Source organism: Oryctolagus cuniculus, chromosome X (genome assembly GCF_051225735.1).
Source record: "Oryctolagus cuniculus isolate XC-2025 breed Fujian yellow rabbit chromosome X, ASM5122573v1, whole genome shotgun sequence".
In the NCBI taxonomy this organism is placed as follows: Eukaryota; Metazoa; Chordata; class Mammalia; order Lagomorpha; family Leporidae; genus Oryctolagus; species Oryctolagus cuniculus.
Window position 1 is genome coordinate 6,748,865 of NC_142888.1, and position 21,166 is coordinate 6,770,030.

At 37.8% G+C, this 21,166-nt stretch overlaps 2 pseudogenes across 1 annotated transcript; both read right to left on the reverse strand.

Annotated features, from left to right (window-relative positions):
• The window catches only part of LOC108178681 (small ribosomal subunit protein eS21 pseudogene), a 49,497-nt pseudogene extending 33,331 nt beyond the window's left edge, over positions 1-16,166 (reverse strand).
• Positions 16,167-17,696: 1,530 nt separating this feature from the next.
• Positions 17,697-18,706, reverse strand: LOC100338939 (TATA box-binding protein-associated factor RNA polymerase I subunit D pseudogene; annotated as a pseudogene). Its single transcript, XR_016228118.1, has one exon. The product of XR_016228118.1 is annotated as a TATA box-binding protein-associated factor RNA polymerase I subunit D pseudogene (transcript).
• Between the last annotated feature and the right edge of the window lie 2,460 nt (positions 18,707-21,166).

Sequence of the window (21,166 nt, forward strand, 5' to 3'; positions counted from 1 at the left end):
AGAGTGATTTTGGTGAAATGAAAGTCAGATCATATCATTGATCTATTCAAACCACCCAATTGCTTCCCATCTATTTTAGAGTAAAAGTCAAAGTCCTTATGATACCTCCAACACCCTCCATGTTCTGGTCCCATATCACCTCTATGACTTCATCCCTTTTTACTCTCCCTCTTACCTACTCAATTTAGTCCTACTAGCTTTCTAGCTGTTTCTCAACACTAGTGCATGCCCATGCCCCAGAGTCCTTGCACTTGCCCTCCACCATGCCCCCAACACTCTATACATTCTCCAGATATCCTTCAGCTCCTTCTGCCTTTATTAAAATGTCATTTCCCTATTGCAGCCTTTCCTGACACCACATCTAAGGTTGCAACCCATTCTTCCTACACACACACACACACACACACACACAAATTATATCCTTTTTCCCTCCCTTACATTATCCTTATAGTCATTTAACATCTAACACGTTAATTTTTTAATTCTTCTTGTTTATATTCTATTTTTCCTAGTAGAATGGAAGCTAGATTAGAGCAGAGATCTATACCTGTTTTGTTCCCTAATGTATTTCCAGTATGTAGTAGAGTTTCTAAGACATAGTATGTGCTCTATAAAAATTGTAAAAATTAATGTATAAATAGCACAGAGTAGTAAAGGAGACAGTCAAGTGGTCAGTGTTCTGTGATTTCTAGCTCCGATTGAACATTTAGCTCCATTTTCAACATTATGTTGTGCAGTATATCTTACATATAGCATTGTACACTTGTACAAAGTTTGTTGCACAAACAACAATAACAGCAGTAAGAATAAAGTTTGAAATACAATGTTCTCCTTAACCTAAGGTAGTAACTGAGAATAATAGAGGTGAAGTAGCTTCCCTGAGGTTTCACAATCATGCCTTTACCTTCCAAGTCTAATCTTCTAAGAAGTCTAGGTGGGGTAGAGGGAGAAGATAGCATAAGAGTTTGAAGAGCTATAGAAAGTCTGCCATCACTATCAAAGTGAACTGAAGAAGCAGGTATGAAGTGCACTTCTTTAAGAGGAATGTCTTACAATTTACAAATTATAGTAATAATAATTATGTGATTAGAAACCTGAATGTACACCTATTGTTCACTGTTAATTAGATGAAGAAATCTGACTCTTTAAATTAAGAAAGCAGAATGGCAATAGGATATGTGAGGAAAATGGAAAACTTTACAAAGAAAGACAAGGTTTAAATATGAAGTATGTAAGATGTAGTATGATTTAGGGATAACGACATACTGATCAGATAAATCAGGAAGGAGGAGAAGGCCAATGATTCTTTGAATTCTTGTTTAATTTTTTTGAGGTTATAGTAAATTACAGCTCTAGTCATTTATGCATGGTGTGTTTAATTATCTCTGAAAGTTATTTGCATTTTATGGTACATTTTGCCTATTAATCAGTTCTTCCCCAAAATTATCTCTGAAAAATATCATTTCAAAAGTTGGTATAAGTGAAACAATACTTAAAAAATTACTTACTGATTGGTTTGGTTTGGTATCATCCTGATGCTTTTTGTTAGTAGTGTATTTTTATGTTTATAGCATAGTCAGTTTTTTACTTCCTGTAAACTTTAACTTATGCCTATGAATGTACCTGAAAGATTTTTCAAAGTTTAATCCAATATCTTCCCATTATTCTCAATTTTTATTATTACTTTAAAATATTACCTAAGATATTACTTGTTTAGTTCCTTCACTTTCACTTCAGTTTATTTTCTTCTGATTATATTCAGTTAAAATTAATTTCTATGTAATACATTAGCAGTGGTTGTCTGTGGATGATAAAATTGGGAGTGTTTTTCACTTCCCCAAATTTCCTTCTAACCAACACTATCAGAATGGATGCATATTATTTTTATTATTTTAAATAATATTACTTTAAATAACAAAAAGCCAATTTAATCAAAATAAAAACTATCAATGTTTTATACATAACAATTACAAATGAGTTTTAATTTTGTTATTTTTTTCAGGTTTTATCTAACAAAAAGGCTCTGCCTTCACTAATGTTAAGTATAAACAGTAACAGAAAGAGAGGGCTCTTGGTCAAAGAAGCTGTACTAGAACTTTCCTTTCTTACCATGGAACCTAATAAGAGCCATAAACTCTCATGCTTGCTCTAATAAACTCATTTACCTTAAGAGTAACCAGATGGGAGGAAGAGGGGCCATGAACAGCAGCAGCAGCAGCTGTTGATCTAATACTAGAAAGAATTAGATCTTAGCTCTTCCTATCTCCTCTTTCAGTTTCTTTAAGACCCAAACTCAGTCCTATTTGAGAGAAAATTCTCAGGTTCTTGAACTCAGCCAATCAAGGCTAAAGGCCTAAGATATTATGATCATCAGAAGTATTCACCTCTTATAATTTCATCTCTTCTTAATTTAAATTTATAGCCTGCTGACTTCATAAAGAGCATGTAAGATAGTATTTTAATAAGGAATTGTTGAATACCAAAAACAAAAGAGGCTCAATGGAATGCTTTTCCAATAAGGAAATCCCTACTATAATGGGCCACGCATGAGGGAAGTATTTTTGGCTAGTCAGGCCACATAAGTTTTTGGACTTCCAAATCAGTAAAATAGACTCTAGAGACATTTTACAAAAATTATGTCACTTGGAAAGTTAATGCAGGAAAATATCAAAATCCACAAAACAATCACACCCAATGCTTGCTATCCCACGTGTCTATGCATAGTCCTACTTTGTTCATGGTTCTCCACTCTTTTGCTTCATGTTTATTTGAGACATAAAATACTCCAGAAGTCAATATTCTCCCTTATTTCTCTGCTTTTAAGCCAGGCACTTGGGGCTGGTGTTGTGGCAATGCAGACATCCCAAACTGGAGCACTAGTTTGAATCCCTGCTATTCTGCTTCTGATCCAGCTTCCTGCTAATGTGCCCGAGAAAGTAGCAGATGATGGCTCAAGTGCTTGAGTCCCTGCTACCCACATGGGAGACTAGAATGGAATTTCTGCTTCCTGGCTTTGAACTGGCCCATTCCTGGCTGCTTGCAGCCATTTGGGTAGTGAACCAGTGGATGGAAGATCCCTCTCTCTGTCTCTGTCTCTATATCTCTCTCTGTCACCCTGCCTTTTGAATAAATAAATAAATCTTAACAAAATCTGGACCCATGGTCCTTATCTTCAAGATTCATGAAAACCCATGTCAGAACCTTATAGCTGTTAACAAAAATATACACGAAGGTGAGGTGTTGGATACTGACGGGCAGAAGTAACACTTTATATGAAAAAGCATAATACATAAAAAGAAAATTTAATAAACCAAACCTCATCTTCATAAAAAATTTTCTTCTGTTTAACATTCTTTTTGAGCCTATGTATACCCAATTGTGCCAGCACCATTTGCTGGAAAGACTATTCCTTTCTCTACTAAATTGCTTTTGTCCCTTTGACCTTTATAAAAAATCAGTAGGATATATTTATGTTTATTTATTTATTCTCTATTGTGTTTTGCAAATTTATGTGTCTATTGTTCTGTTAACAACACACTATTTTGATTAGCGTAGCTATTGGAGTATAATAAGCTTTAACATTAGGTAGAGTAAATCCTCACCCTTTTTTTTCAAAATTACATTAGTAATTCTAGATCTAATACCTATTGCCTTCTTATGTAAATTTATAATAAACTTGTCTATGTCTACAAATATCCTTGCTTGGACTTCAACAGGAATTAGTTGTATATCAATTTAAGAATTGACATCTTACTATATTGAGTCTTTTAATCCATCAGCACAGTATTTCCACTTATTTAGGCTCTCTTTGATTAATTTCATCAGCATTTTTATGGTTTTCAAGAAATGGAATCTAAATTGGTTTTGTTAGATTTATACCTAAGTATTTTTATTTTTTGAGCAATTGTGAATGATATTGTGGTTTTTAAAATAATGTTTCTTTATTTTATTTCAAAGTCAGAGAGGTAGAGAAATGGACAGATAGGGATCTACCATCCACTGGTTCACTCCCCAAATTGTCACAACAGCTGGGGCTTGGTCAGGCTGTAGCCAGGAGCCTGGAAATCAGTTCAGGTCTCCAACTTGAGTGGCAGGGGCCTAACTACTTGAGCCTTCCCAGGGTGTTCATTAACAGGAAATGAGTCAGGAGCAGAGGCAGGAACCAAACACAGGCACTTCAATATTGGATACAGGTATCCAAAGCAATGCCTTAACAACTATGCCAAATGTCTGCCTCTAATATTATGTTTTTGATTTCAATTTCTTCAGTTGTTAATGGATAAAAGGTGATTGAATTTTGCATGTTAGTCTTTTATCCTGCCAACTTGGTGAAATCACTGATTAGTTCTAGGAAGATTTTTTTATATATATATTCTTTACATGTTGTATGTGAATAGGGACAGTTGTATTTCTTGCTGTGCATTTTTTAGAAGTTTACTTGAGAGAGAGAGAGAGAGAGAGAGAGAGAGAGAGAGAGAAACTTTCATCTACTGGTTTCTGGTTTATTACACAAATGCCTTGGAATGGACATGCAGGGCCAGGCTGAAGCCAGGAGCCAGGAACTCTATCCATGTCTCTCAGTGGGTGACAGAAATCTAATTACTTGAGGCATCACTACTGATTCTGAGGGTATCAATTAGCAGGAAGCTGGAGTAAGGAGCTCGAGCCTGGAATCAAGCTGCAGGTACTTCAGCATGGAATGTGTGCTATCTTAACCAGAGTCTTAACTGCTAGGCTAAATGGCAGTCCCTCTGACCATTTTATATGCCTTTTATTTCTTTTTCTTGCCCAATTCCAGTGTCTAGAACTGCTTTAAAAATGTAGATTTTAGAGGGCCTGGCACTGTGGTACCAGCATCCCTTACAGGCACTGGTCCAAATCCTGGCTGCCCACTTCTGATCTATCTCCCTGCTAATGTGCCAGGGAAGGCATCAGAAAGTGGCCCAAGTCCTTGGACCCCTGTACCCATGTGGGAAACCTGGATGAAGTTCTTGGCTGCTAGCTTTGGCCTCGTCCATCCCTGCCCATTTCAGCCATTTGGGGTGTTAACCAGCTGATGGAAGATTCTCTCTCTGTCTCCCTCTCTCTCTGTAATTCTGACTTTCAAATAAATATATAAATCTTTTAAAAAATATAGATTTCATTATTATTCAGGTATGGTTAGGCCAAGAAATCCATAGACAATTTCTATTGAAAAGATAGCCTTTTGGGGGTAGGCATTTAGCCCGGCAGTTAAGATGATTGTGTACCACATCACCTGTGAGGCAGCAGTGATGGCTCAAGTAGATGGGTTCCTGACACTCACAGGGGGACCTGGATTGAGTTCCCAGCTCCTTGTTTTGGCCTCTGCCCAGCCTCAGCCACTGTGAGCATCCAGAGAGTTAACCAGTAGATGGGTGCACTCTCTATCACTCCCTCACTCATTCTTGCTCTCTTCTCCATCTCTAAAATAAATAAATAAAAATCATGATAGACTTTTATATTCATATATCCAATAGGAGGGGGCACACAATAGTGGAGGGTGCACATGGGAAAGCATCAAGCTCAGTCAGAAGGCACAGTAAGAGAAGGGAAAATGTGAGCAAGAGCCTTTATTGTGGTTTCTATAGGAAAGAACAATCAAGGAAATATAAGAAAGTTTAGGATTAACTAATTTGAATAATTTTGGTGGACTCTGTGGCACAGGGACTGTTCTAGTTGTCTGATACTTATTCCTGAGATAATTAAGACAGGGGAATATTGACCCTGAGTGTGATAAATGATGTGGTTGGGAGTGTGGGCTCTGGATTGGTTGATTTGCATATGAAAGCTATACTTTTATATGAGAGTACCTTGTTATCTCTAGGAATTAGCTCACCCTAGAAAGAGCAGCCCCTCCAATGTATTAATTAGCTTTTTTGGTATTATAATATCTGAGAGGAACTACATAGGAAGGAAGAAGGCTTACTTTGGCTCATCGTTTTGAAGGTTCACCATTCAAGATGGGCTCACATGGCAAGCCAGGAAGCAGAGACCAGAAACATGCTCACCCTATGTGTGTGTTCACTCCTTATAATGCCACTGTGATTCAATCAGAAGAGCTCTATCCTAATAACCAAATCCAATCTAATCACTTTCCAAGGTTATACCCTCAGATATGATAATTGGATTAAATTCCATCTTTAATCCATTAGCTAAGATTCCAGGGATCAAGCCTCCATGATGAAAGTCTCCTTGGGGCTTCAGGAGACACACAAAGGATTATCCAAACCATAAAAGTCAGCAAGTCCTCAAGATATCAAAGCATTAAATACAAAAGCTATAAAACGTGGTTATTACAAGAACGTCCAATATTATATTGAATGAGAGATTTTAGGTTATTTTAATTAATTTATTTAATTTATTTAAATGGCAGAGAGACAGATCTTTTATCTACTGGCTCATCTCCCCACCACCAACTGCCTATAATAGTTGTGGCTGGCCAGGCTAAAGTCAGAAGATGGGAAATAAATTGAGTTCTCCACACCTGTGGTAGGGACCCACATTTGCTTCCTCCTAGGATGCATAATAGGAGGAAGCTAGAATTGAAAGTGGAGCCTGTATTTAAAAAAAAAAGTTAAGCAATCTAAAGGGAGACATAGACTCCAAAACAATAGTAAGAGGGGACTTCAATACCCCACTTTGAGCAATGGACAGATCAACCAGACAGAAAATTAGCAAGGAAATAGCAGAGTTAATCAACACTATAGACCAAATGGACCTAACAGATATGTACAGAACTTTTCATCCTACAGTTGCAGAATACACATTGTACTCACCAGTGCATGGAACTTTCTGTAGGACTGATCACATACTAGGCCATAAAGCAAGTCTCAGCAAATTCAAAAAATTGAAATCATACCATGCATCTTCTCAGGCCACAATGGAATGAAGCTGGAAATCAGCAACTCCGGAATCTTTAAAACATATGCAAATACATGGAGACTGAACAACATGCTCCTGAATGAACAGTGGGTCACAGAAGAAATCAAAAGAGAAATCAAAAAATTTCCAGAAACAAATGAAGACAACAATGCAACATGTCAAAATTTATGGGATACAGCAAAAGCAGTGTTAAGAGGAAAGTTTATAGCAATTGGTGCCACATCAAGAAATTGGAAAGGCACCAAATAAAAGAGCTATTAATGCTTCTCAAGGATCTAGAAAAACAACAGCAAACCAAACTCAAAAATAGTAGGAGAAAAGAAATAATTAAAATTAGAGGGAAATCAACAAAATTGAATCCAAGAAAAAAAATCAAAAGATCAGAAAAATTAAGAGCTGATTTTTAAAAAAAAAATAAACAAAATTGAAACACCATTGGCCCAACTAACCAAAAAAAAAAAAAGGAGAGAGAAGACCCAAATTAATAAATTTAGAGATGAAAAAGTAAATGTAACAGCAGACACCACAGAAATAAAAAGAATCATCAGAAATTACTACAAAGAGCTCTATGCCATCAAGCTAGGAAACCTAGGAGAAATGGATAGATGCCTGGACACATACAACCTAAGAAAATTGAGCCATGAAGATATAGAAAACCTAAACCGGCCCATAAGCAAGACAGAAATTGAATCAGTAATAAAGGCCCTCTCAACAAAGAAAAGCCCAGAATCAGTTAGTTTCACTGCTGAATTCTACCAGACATTTAAAAAGACCTAATTCCGATTGTTCTCAAGTTATTCAAAGCAATAGAAAGGGAGGGAACCCTCCCAATTCTTTCTATGAAGCTAGCATCACCTTAACTCCTAAACTATAGAAAGATGTAGCAGAAAAAGAGAATTAAAGACCAATTTCCCTGATGAACACAGACACAAAAATCCTCCATTAAATTCTAGCCAATTGGGGCCGGCGCCGCGGCTCACTAGGCTAATCCTCCGCCTAGCGGCGCCAGCACACCGGGTTCTAGTCCCGGTCGGGGCACCAGATTCTGTCCCGGTTGCCCCTCTTCCAGGCCAGCTCTCTGCTGTGGCCAGGGAGTGCAGTGGAGGATGGCCCAAGTGCTTGGGCCCTGCACCCCATGGGAGACCAAGAAAAGCACCTGGCTCCTGGCTCCTGCCATCGGATCAGCGCGGTGCGCCGGCCACAGCGCGCCGGCCGTGGCGGCCATTGGAAGGTGAACCAACGGCAAAAGGAAGACCTTTCTCTCTGTCTTTCTCTCTCACTGTCCACTATGCCTGTCAAAAAAAAATTCTAGCCAATTGAATCCAACAATCCTTCAGAAAAATCATCTACCCAGACCAAGTGGGACTTATCCCTGGTATGCAGGGATGGTTCAATATTTGTAATTCAGTCAATGTGAAGCATCACATTAACAAACTACAGAACAAAAACCATATGATTATCTCAACAGAAAGCATTTGATAAAATACAGCATCCTTTTATGATGAAAATTCTAAGCAAATTGGGTATAGAAGGAACATTACTCAACACAATCAAGGCAATTTATGACAAACCCATGGCCAGTGTCCTTTTGAATGGGGAAAACTTGGAAGCATTCCAACTGAGATCTGGTACCAGACCAGGCTGCCCACTCTCACCATTTCTATGCAATATAGTCCCAGAAATTTTAGCCAGAGCCATTAGGCAAGGAAAAGAAAGCAAAGGGATACGAATTGGGAAGGAAGAAGTCAACTAACCCTATTTGCTGATGGCATGGTTCTGTATATAGGGAATCCAACAGACTCCACCAAGAGACTATTGGAATTCATAGAAGAGTTTGGTATGTAGCAGGATATAAAATCAGTACACAAAAATCAAGAGCCTTTGTATACACTGACAATGCCAAGGCTTAGATTGAGCTTCTGATATCAATCTCATTTACAATAGCTACAAAAAAGTCAAATACCTTGGAATAAATTTAACTAAGTTTCTCAAAGATCTCTACAATGAGAACTACAAAACATTAAAGAAAGAAATAGAAGAAGATACAAAAATAAGGAAAAATATTCCATGTTCATGGATCGGAAGGATCAATATCAACAAAATGTCCATTCTTCTGAAAGCAATCTAGAGAATCAATGCAATACCAATCAAAATACCAAAGACATTCTTCTCAGATATAGAAAAAAGGATGCTGCAATTCATATGGAAACACAGGAGACCCCCGAATAGCTGAAACAATCTTATATAATAAAAACAAAGCTGGAGGCACCACAATACTAGATTTCAAGACATACTACAATGCAGTTATAATCAAAACAGCCTGGTACTGGTAGAAAAAAAAACAGATGGATATACCAATGGAACAGAATAGAAACACTAGAAATCAATACAAACACCTACAACCAACTTATATTTGACCAAGGAGCTATAAACAATCCCTGGAGCAAGGACATTTCTTCAACAAACTTTGCTGGGAAAACTGGATTTCCACATGCAGAAGTACGAAGCAAGACCCCTACCTTACACCTTACACAAAAATCCACTCAACATGCATTAAAGATCTAAATCTACGACCTGAAATCATCAAATTATTAGAGAACATTGGGGGAATCCTGCAAGACATGGGCACAGGCAAAGAGTTCTTGGAAACGACCCCAGAGGCACAAGTAGTCAAAGCCAAAATTAACAAATGGGATGCCATCAAATTGAGAAGTTTTTGTACAGCAAAAGAAACACTCAGGAAAGTGAAGAAGCGACTGACAGAATGGGAGAAATTATTTGCAAACTATGCAACTGGTGAAGGATTAATAACCAGAATATACAAAGCGATCACGTAACTCCACAACAACAAAACAAACAACCCACTTAAGAGATGGGCAAAGTACTTAAACAGATACTTTTCAAAAGAGGAAATCCAAATGGCCAACAGAAACATGAAAAAATGTTCAGCATCACTAGCCATCAGGGAAATGTAACTCAAAATCACAATGAGTTTCCACTCACTCCAGTTAGAATGGCTTTCATACAGAAATCTATAAACAACAAATGCCTGCAAGGATGTGGGGAAAAAGCTACCCTAATCCCACTTTTGGTGAGAATGTAAACTAGTAAAGCCACTATAGAAGACAGTATTGCATTATCTCCAAAATCTGACTATAGACCTGCCATATCATCCATCCATTCCACTCCTGGGAATTTACCCAAGGGAAATGAAATCAGTAAATAAAAGAGTTATCTTGCACCCCCATGTTTATTGCAGCTCAGTTCACAATAGCTAAGATATGGAGTCAACCTAAATGTCCATGAACCAAAGACTGGATAAAGAAATTAGGGGATATGTACACTATGGAATATTACACAGTGGGAAAAACATGAAATCCGGTCATTTGCAACCAAATGGAGGAATCTGGAAAATATCATAGTTAGTGAAATAAGCCACTCCCAAAGGGACAAATACCATATGTTTTTCCTGATCTGTGAGAACTAACAGAGCACCTAAAACCAAATCTGGGTCGGCGCTGCAGCTCACTAGGCTAATCCTCCGCCTTGTGGCGCCGGCACACCAGGTTCTAGTCCCAGTTGGGGCGCCGGATTCTGTCCCGGTTGCCTCTCTTCCAGGCCAGCTCTCTGCTGTGGCCCGGGAGTGCAGTGGAGGATGGTCCAAGTGCTTGGGCCCTGCACCCCATGGGAGACCAGGAGAAGCACCTGGCTCCTGGCTTCGGATCAGTGCGGTGCGCCAGCCGCAGCATGCCGGCCGCAGCATGCTGGCCACAGCACGCCGGCCGCAGCGGCCATTGGAGGGTGAACCAACGGCAAAGGAAGACCTTTCTCTCTGTCTGTCTCTCTCACTGTCCACTCTGGCTGTCAAAAAAAAAATAAATAAATCTGTAGAGTAGAAGTGAAATGGACACTTCGAGAAGGGATGACTTGAGCTGCCCTTTTCTTGTCTATCGAGGAATGGTTTTTTTTTTTAATTTTTTTGATTTTTTTCTTCATACTATTTGTTTAACACTTTTTTTATTTTTATTTTTTTTGACAGGCAGAGTGGGCAATGAGAGAGAGAGACAGAGAGAAAGGTCTTCCTTTTACCATTGGTTCACCCTCCAATGGCTCCTGCGGCCGGCGCACCGCGCTGATCCGAAGCCAGGAGCCAGGTGCTTCTCCTGGTCTCCCATGGGGTGCAGGGCCCAAGCACTTGGGCCATCCTCCACTGCACTCCCGGGCCATAGCAGAGGGCCAGCCTGGAAGAGTGGCAACCAGGACAGAATCTGGCGCCCCAACTGAGACTAGAACCCGGTGTGCCGGCACCGCAAGGTGGAGGATTCGCCTATTGAGACGCGGCGCCGGGCTATTTGTTTAACTCTTAACATAGAGTTAATCATACGTGTTTAAAGTTAATTGAGGATGGATCTCAGTAAAAAATTAGAGTGGGACTAAGAGAGGGAGGAGGAAGTTTCTAACTGTAGAGCTGGATAGGTCTACATACATTCCTACAGACTTACTTCTAAGGGTACAGTTTAAAATCTTGTCATGGGACTCCAAATTCCATTTAGCTCTGTGGTAAAAATGCTATCTTAAGTGTTAAAGTGACCATACTAAGTGGTCAAGTGAACACATAGGTAGGATTAAGTGTTAAAGAGTTAATATAAACAGGGTCAAGTATCAGCTTATAATAATAGATAGAATTAAAAAGGAGAGCATGTTCCAACATGGGAAACAGTCCACACAGCAGACTCATAAGAAGGGCAATCGCTTTAAGTAACACTCTGACCTCAGCATCCGTCCTTAAGGCTTCCTGTTCTGGCTGAAAATCCCATGAGAGCATTTCAGGCATGGAAAACCAAGACACTGTGGCAAAAAATGTTCTACATGAAGGATTTCTGTGAGTGAGACACCAGAGGAAAGAAATGACCATCAAAGAAGGATGTACTTTTCTTTAAAGGGAGGAGAGAACTTCCACTTTGCTTATGGCCTTGTCTAAATACTGGTGGAGTTTGTGATTCAAAAGGCTTCCATAGCCTAGGCAGCTCTTGTCAAGAGCCTCGGGTGATCACTGACGTCATACATAAGAGTGTCAATTGTTAAATTAACAACAGGAGTCACTGTGCACTAACTCCCCATGCAGGACCTCTGTCCTCAATGAGTTGTAATATATCAGTTACCAGTAAAACTAGTTCTCAAACAGTTTTTTTTTTTTTACTTTTTTGGTGTTTGTGTGTGTTTGTGTCTGTGTGCAAACTGTTGAAATCTTTACTTAGTATACAGTTGGTCTTCTGTGTACAAAGTTAATTGAAATTATTCTTAATGGCGAATGGGACTGGCAAGGGGAGAGGGAGGAGGAGGAGGGGTGGGAGTGTGGGTGGGAGGGTGGGTATGGAGGGAAGAATAACTATACTCCTACAGTTGTACTGATGTAATTCATATTCCTTGCAAAATAAATTATAAAAAAGTGGATGATTTACACTCTTTTTTTTAACTTAGACTTTTAATGAGCATGGCTAGTCAGGAAATATATATTTTAGTGTCTCAAATATAGAATCACAGCTCAGCTTCTTATTAGTACCATTTAGTTCCCCCTAGGTGGGATTTTAAATCAATAATACTTATATAAGTGAAAGAATCTTTCCTTTGGTAATTAGTAATTACATTAATTAATTATAATTAATTATAATTGGTATCAAGAAAGAACTATAATAGTCAAATTGCTGGATTATGTAATTCTGTTTTAGGATGGTCAATATCTTTGTCTTTTGTATTCCTCAAGACAGAATTCAAAATAAGTCTGATGGAAAAATATTTTCATTGTTAAAGAACAGGAGAAAATATGGTGTCAGTAAATTTTAGTTTATTTCTCTGTGAGGGGAGTTTGTCAATCTGGTTCAGATGGTGAAGCATCTGGGAATAAAAGCCTTTTGAGAAACACCATGAAATTCTGACATATTTAACACTGTCTTGTGAACTAGAAGCAGTTTGACTCAAAGTAAATATGGCACATGTATGCAATATACAACCACAACCACAGATATTCATTAAAAGAGTTTCTAAAGTACTCCACTGGTCCTCATTTGCTACCACTTCAATAATTCTTGTCATGTGCTGGCACTGTTAGCAGCCAGTGTGACAAAAATTCATAGGTGGAATTAAAACATTGGCAAAGTCCCATGTATTAGCCTAGCTTTCTTCTCCTGTGAATTGAAGAAAGAGCATCAGTACTGGAGCTTAGTTGAAAAATCTTCAATTGGTCTTGTGGAGAAACAATTCCTGGCATGCAAGCAACCAGGTTATGGAAGAAGAAGACCTGGTAGCTCTGATCAGAAGAAGAAAAATATCTGTAAACACTCCCTTTAGTACAATCAACATGGCAAATCTTTCTTTAAAAAGTTTTAACATTTTTGTAAGATTTCTTTATTATCGGGTATTAGATCAATCATTCCAGGGTTAGTGTTGTAGCAGAGCAGCTTAAGCTGTTGCCTAAGATGCCAGCATCCCATATGGGCACCTGTTCATGTCCCGGCTGCTCGACTTCTAATCCAGGTCCCTGCTAATGTTCTGGGAAAGCAGTGAGGATAACCCAAGTTCTTGGGCCCCTGCCACCCATGTGGGAAACCTGGAAGAAGCTCCTGGCTTCCGCCTGCTCCAGTCCTTGCCACTGAGGCCATTTAGGGAGTCCACCAACAGATGGAAGATCTCTCTCTCTCCCTCTCTGTCCCTTTCTCTCTACCTCTCTCCCTCTCTGTAATTCTGCCTTTCAAATAAATAAATATTTAAATATAGATCAATCATTCCTTCATTTAAAGACAAAACTACTATTTTAAAAGTATATTTATTGACTATTTTCATCTATTTGGAAGGCAGAGCAAGAGAGAAAGAATGAGAGAGGATCTCCTACATGCTAAGAACTACTGTTTTAAAATCTGAATCAGTAATTGTTTGTAATACTTGTGTTTTCTTAGCCATGTTTAAAATGGTAAATCCACAGAGCTCATTCAGGTTATGAGTTGCATCAAGTGAGAATCCTTAATGTGAGGATGTCCAATGATTATAGATTTTATTATTTATAAACTTAAATTAATTTACACTTTAATTAATTAATTTAAAATTCTTGTAAATGAAGACCCACTGGTGCCCACATATCCCCATTATGACTTAGAGAGATAAACCTAGTACTCAAAGAAAACAGATGATCCTCTGTACCTTTTCTCCATAGGTTGTTCATGTTCTATTACAATAAGAACAGTCCTCTTATCCAAGGTAATTCAGAAAGTTATTGATTAATCAATTCAACAACATTTATTGAGAACATAATAGGTTACATTGCTGTTCTAGGTACTAGAAATACAGCAGTGTACAAAATAAGTAATGTTGATGAATGTGTAGTATAATGTTAATTAGTGGTGTCATAAAAGGAAAGTTAACCAATGAATAAGAAGAGTTATGGTTGATACCATATAAGGTAGGGTTGTCAGTGAAGTCCTCAATGAGGAAGTGATGTTTGAGTGAAGACCTGAACAAAGTGAGGCCTTTTAAGATGTTGTGGAAGACAGTCTCTGACAGAGAACAGAATACCTTGAGCAGAGGCCTTGAGGTAGGAACATCTTTGATGTGTTAGAATAAGAGACAGAGGCCAGCATGTGATTTGATCTCAGTTAATATGAGAGCCAGTGTTGGGAAATGAGGTCCGAGACATGTCAAGAGACAGTAAAATCAAGGGCTTTGTAGTCCACAGTAAAGACTGGAGATTATTATTAAGTACAATGGGAAATCACTGGAAGAGAATGATATATACTGACTTATTTTTTTACGGATCATATTGGAAACTGTAGAAGAAGGAACTGTTGAAGGGTAAGAGTGAAAGGTGGAAGACAGAGTAGGAGGCTATTTCAGTAATCTAGGTGAGACATTATGGTGGCTGAGACTTTAACTGTGCTGTAAGTGTTGAAATGAGTACGAGTAGAATCTACAGGATTTGCTAATGAATTAGATGTGGCATGTGAGAGAGAAAGTATGAGATGACTCTAACTTTTGTGACTTTATGAAATGTGTGAACAGCGGCTTCTTTTACTGAGATAAAAAAACACCGGAGAAAGCAGTCTTGGGGATTAGGGGAAATTTAGGGTTCATCTTTTGACATTTCAATATTGTCCAATTTAATATTTTGAACATTAATAATTTAACATAGATATGAGACTGGAATTCAGGGGAAGTTTGGGATTGGTGACATTTGGGGGGTGTCAGCCTATTTATTGTATTTAAAGCATGAAATCACCTAGGAAGATAGTGCAGATAGACAGGAGTAGGCATCTAAAGATCGATGCTGGAACATTACAACATATAGAAATGTGAAATGAGAAAACAATAGAGTCCAAAGAAGCATCAAAAAAGGGATTGAAAGCCAGTCTCAGAAGCCATGTGATGATAGTATTTCATGAAGTAGAGAATGATCACCTTTCATAAATGATGCTGACAGCTCCAGAAATATGAAAATTGAGGACTGACATTGGATTTGGCAATGTGGAGGCAGCATAACGAGCCACATTTAAGTGAAATACTAATGAAAAAAATCATATTGCAGTGGATTCAAATAATAGTTGGAAGAAAAGAAGCAAAGATTGTATAGGGAACACTTTCAAAGACTGGATCTAAAATAAAGCAATAAAATGTTCAGAAAATGGTGAAACAAGTGGAATTTTTATTATTGAAGCTATTACAGCATGTTTGCATGCCAATGATAATGATAGCAGAACAGGCACTGCAAGGGAAAAGGAAGAAAGTTACCAAAGCATTTTTCTTGAGTGGTAAGAAGAATATGGGTGACAATACACAATTATCAGCCAGTTTGTAACTGGAGAGAAGGCAGTCAAATATATGGGTACAGATGTAATGAAATCAGAAACTGTCATAGTAAAGGATGTGGAAGTTAGAACTCTTTCTGATTGATCTTTCAGTGAAATTAGAAGTCAAACTATCAGCTAGGTGAGGAGTAGACACAAGATATTGGGGGTTTGAGGCAGGAGGTAATGGGATAATATATCATCTTAGAAACTTAAAGAATGATTTGACCTTAGGGAAGTACAGTCAGACTGCCAGTTAGTACTGAAGGTCTGCATGTGATTCAGGGTTGTAAATATAAAATAAGCCCATCTACATACCTTATTGACAATCACATTCAGAAACAGAGGTGCACACATGCAATAGATGGCAAGGACACTTAAACTAAGATTGAGGTTGTGCCTATGACCACAAGCTATCTTGGCATAATTCATGACATTTCTGTTGAGATCACATAGGAAACAATGAAGTTTAATGCAGTAGGTGGACAAAAAACCTAACCTTTACCAGGGATTTGGGAAATGTGGAGTGGCTAGAGATAAAGCTAAGGAAATAAGCAAAGATACCTCCAGGGAAAATAAAATACTTTCTTCATTCCTCAGATTTTTTCATAGAAATCAGTCTTTTTTACCCCTCTAATGCTCTCCCCATTTTTGTAATAGATCTTGATTACTGAGAATGAAGATGCAGGCAAATTTGAGAAAATTCACTATGCTATTATTTCCAAATCAATATTCAATAAATTATCCCTTCATTCAATAAATTATCCTTACCAACATTCAATAAATTAGCCCTACCAATAGCCACAAGATCAAGAAGTGGCATAAAGCAATCATAAATCTGCATATGAACTTAATTTTGTGAGGAGAGAAACAAATGATGGAAGGCAGTATCAACCAACAACTCATGAGGTCTTTGGCTGTTCTCCAAGGCATCTCTTCTTGGGACATACTTTGATATCATTTGAAACGGAAAGCCCAGCAAGGAAACATAGTTGTGCAAAGGAATGCTAAGAAAGTTTTGTTTCCCCTACTTTACACCATATTCAAAAATCACCTCACAATGGATCAGGGAGCTAAACCTAGGACTTGAAACCACCAAATTACTACAGGAAAATGTAGGCGAAATACTGAAAGACACTGGCATAGGCAAACACTTTTTGGATAAGATCCCAGAAGCACAGGCAATAAAGAGAAAAATACACAAATGAGATTACATCAAGCTAAGAAGCTTCTACACAGCAGAGGAAACACTAAACAAATTAAAGAGGCAATTGAAGAATGAGAGAAAATATTTGCACACTGCACATCTGATAAAGGATTAATATCCAGAATCTATAAAGCGCTCAAGAAACTCAACAACAACAAAACAAACAGTCCAATTTAGAAATGGGCTAAGGATATGAACAAGCATTTTTCAAAGAATGAATTACAAATAGCCATTGTAAAGTGATCGAGGAGAGAGAAACATGTCTCTCCTTTTTGTTTTTTCTCCTCTGGTCTGGCAGGTAAGCTATCCCCCATGGGGCTCCAAGCTGAGTTCCCTCTAGGCTCTTCCTGCAGCTTTATCGCCAGTGGCTTGGGCTGCTGCGGTCTGGTCTCACCTCACTTTCCAATGCTGTTGCATAGGCTCTCAGCTGCTGGAGTCTTGTTGAGGGTGTCCACACCCTCCATGTAGGTCCACCTTGTGCCTCTAATTTGCATAGAGTTTCCTATGTTGTTTTCTCCCCAACTCTTCACTGAGACTTCACTCTCTCAACTTTTTAAAAACTATTTTCTCTTAGACTAGAGCAGTAAGCTCCCTCCCTACTCCGCCATCTTGGTGCTCCCCTGTTTTTTTTTTTTTTTTTTTTTTTTTTTTTTTTTTTAAGAGCAAGATCTTTTATTTAGGTAGTGTCATTTCTTAGCTTTTCCCAAAGATGTCTTTTTCACAAACTTGTTCAGTTTTTTCTCAGATGATTTTGGATTTAAGAATTTATTCACCATCAGACTGGCATTTGTCCACATTTATCGTTTCTAGTCTTGTCTTTCTGTGAAGAGTCACTTTTCCTGTTCATCATTTACCTTCATTGAGTTTCCTGTTGCTGTCTCCTTTTCAGGAGGTTCCATCTTCTGTGCAGTGTTTTTGACTTTTGAGGCTCTCTTTTTATAGGAAACGGCTTCTTTCACATTCTGTTCTGAATTCACATTCATCAGTTTTGGGAATTCCGAATTTATTATGAAACAACTACTGTCAACCAATTTGATATCACATTCCTCCTGTTCAGGGTGTGCTGCTTCCTCATCCTCCGCTACTGATTCTTCAATAGGAGATATAGATCCATCATCATCCAAATACTTGTATCTTCGACTGTCAAGATCTTCCTTTTCTAAATCATCACCAACATCCATTTGTTTCAGAGATTCTTTCAGGTGATATTCATACTTCAGTTTTTCAATGTAATTAAAAAATCCTCTTGCAACTGCTTGCTCAAAGGTTAAAATTTTCCTCCAAGGTGATGGTTGAGTTCCATTCTCTGATTCTAAAAATGAGAACCTAGGTCCTTTGTCTTTAAATTGGTTTTTATCTACATGTGATATTTTAGTGTTTTTCCGTCCTTTAGGCCTGCCTACTGGCCTTCCTGTTGCCTTGTATTTCTGTTTTCTCCTTTTACGTTTCTTTTTCTTAAATTTTGCAATAAGTGCTTTTAGTGTCAATGGTCTTGGTTCTACAGATGAATCACTTGAAGAATCTGTTGTTTCGACAATTTTAGATGAATGAATAGGTTTTCTAATGGTGTTTTTTGGCCTCCAATTAGGTGAGGAAGGAACACATTGAATTTTAAACACACTGCTACCAGATGAACTGTCATCACTTTCATTATCAATTTCCATAGTTGCATCAGATGTCATGTGGTCAAGAGGGTCCATTTCTGACTTGTCCATCACTTACTGTGTTACAAGCTTCCTCTTCCAACCGCGCGGAAGGAAAGGTCCCCTGTTTTGTTTTTAACAGTAAGGTAAGTCTGGAGGATATGATGCTAAAGCTTATTTTTTGTAGGTGTTGCCATTTTCATTTCATAATTTAAAGCATTTCACATAATATTTACTTTTTAGAGATCTAGTGACTGCAAAAGATATAAAGGTACTTTTCACGGATTGGAGATTTTTAAAGGTTCATTTATTTATATACTTGAAAGGGGCACACACTCACACACACACACACACACACACAGAGAGAGAGAGAGAGAGAGAGAGAGAGAGAGAGAGAGAAATCTTTTACTTATTGGTTCACTCTCCATATGACTGCAACATCCAGGTCTGGGTCAGGCTGAAGCCAGGAGCCAGGAACTCCATCCTGGCCTCCACATGGGTGGCAGGGGCCCAAGAACTTGGGCCATCTTTCATTGCCTTCCCAGGTCCAATTACAGGAAGATGGATCAGAAGCAGAGCAGCCAGGACGTGATCCAGCACTCCAATATATGATGCCAGCATCACAAGCAGCACCTTAATCCTCTGTGCCACAATGCTGGCTCCCACACTGGAGATTTTTTGAAGATATTGTGTCTATATCAAGACAAATACCCTCAAGTGTGTGAGTTAAGCCTGCTCTGCTGGACGTCCACATTACTTCTATCTGAATGATAAAGAGATCATTCCTCTCAATGATATTGAGCACCGCAACTATTTTTCCAAACATGATATTTTAGAAATATAAAGAATAAAACAACATAATGAATGGTTGTATACCAGCTACCTATATTAAGAAAGAAAGTACTGCAAAATAATGGAAATACTTACATGTCCTTTCTCATATTTCCTCTACTACAGAATTCAGATTTATTATTCTCATGAATGTCTTTTGATTGTAATTATATTGAACTCTTAGATTCATTTTGGGGCAACTTAAATATTTATGATCACTGAATCTTTCTCTCTATAAACATAGCATATATTTATAGTACATTTTGAGAGTTTTTCATAAAACCTTATAATAGTTTTATAATTTCCTTCATAAAGGTCACATACATCTTTTGTTAATGCTATTACAGAGTATCTTTTAAAATTACTGTTGAGGGGCTGGCACTGTGGTGTAGTAGGTTAAGCCTCTGCCTGTGGTGCTAGTATCCCATATGGGTGCTGATTCATGTCTGAGCAGGTCCTCTTCTGATCCAGCTCTCTGATATGGCCTGGGAAGGCAGTGGAAGATGGCCCAAGTGCTTGGGCCCCTGCACCCAAGTGGGAGACTCAGAGGAAGCTCCTGGCTCATGGCTTCAGATCGGCTCGGCTCTGGCAGTTGTGGCCATTTGGGGAGTATACCAGTGGATGCATGACTTCTCTCTCTCTCTCTCTCTCTCTCTCTCTCTCTAACTGTGCCATTCAAATAAATAAATCTTTTAAAAATTACTATTAAAAATGGCCTCTTTAAAAATTACATTTCTAACTTTGTCACTGATATATAGTAATATAATAGATTTTCTTTTCCTTTTTAAAATAATATTTGTGGTTCACTTAGTGAATTTGCTGAAACATCTTATAAATTCTAATAATTTTCCTGTGGATTGTCTTGGTTTTTCTGTATAGATATTTGCATATTCTCCAAAAGGCGGTAGTTTTACTCTTTACTTTCCAAATCTAATGCATTCTACTTTTTTTTTTCAAATTCGTATCTTACCATACTGATTATTATCACTAGTAAATTGTTGAAATGAAATAAAGATGAAGTTATCTTTTTCTTGATCCTTATTTAAAAGATAAGGCTGCTAGACAACATGATCTTACATAGAATCCTAAAGAGTTCACCAAAGACTATTAGAATTAGTAAAAGAATTTAGTAGAAGTACAGCATAGAAAATTAACAAAGAAAAATCAGTAATATTTCTATACATTAACAAAGAAATCAAGAAAATATTTCAATTACAAAAGCTACAGAAATACCCAAGAATAAATTTAACTAAGGAGATAAAAGATCTGTATTGGAAAACAATAAAACACTAGTGAAAAAAACATAAAGAAGACACAAATAAGTGGGAAGAGATCTCATATTCATAGATTGGAAGAATTAATATTGTTGAAATGCCCATACCGTCCAAAGTGACCTATAGATTCAATGCCATACCATACCGTCCAAAGTGACCTATAGATTCAATGTCACCTCATCAAAATTCCAATTACATTTTTTTCCTAGAAATACTAAAAAAGGAAAAAAAATCCTAAAGTTCTTATGGAGCTAAAGCATGAGGCATCAGATTACTTGTTTTCAAAATCATCTACAAAGCTACAGTAATCAAAACATTATGACATTGGCATAAAAATGGACACATAGTCCAATGGAATAGAATAGAGAAATCATAAATAAGTCCATGTATTTATGGTCAACTTATTTGTGATGAAGCTGACAAGAATACATAATAGGGATGCATTTATGGTCAATTTATTTTTGATAAAGCTACCAA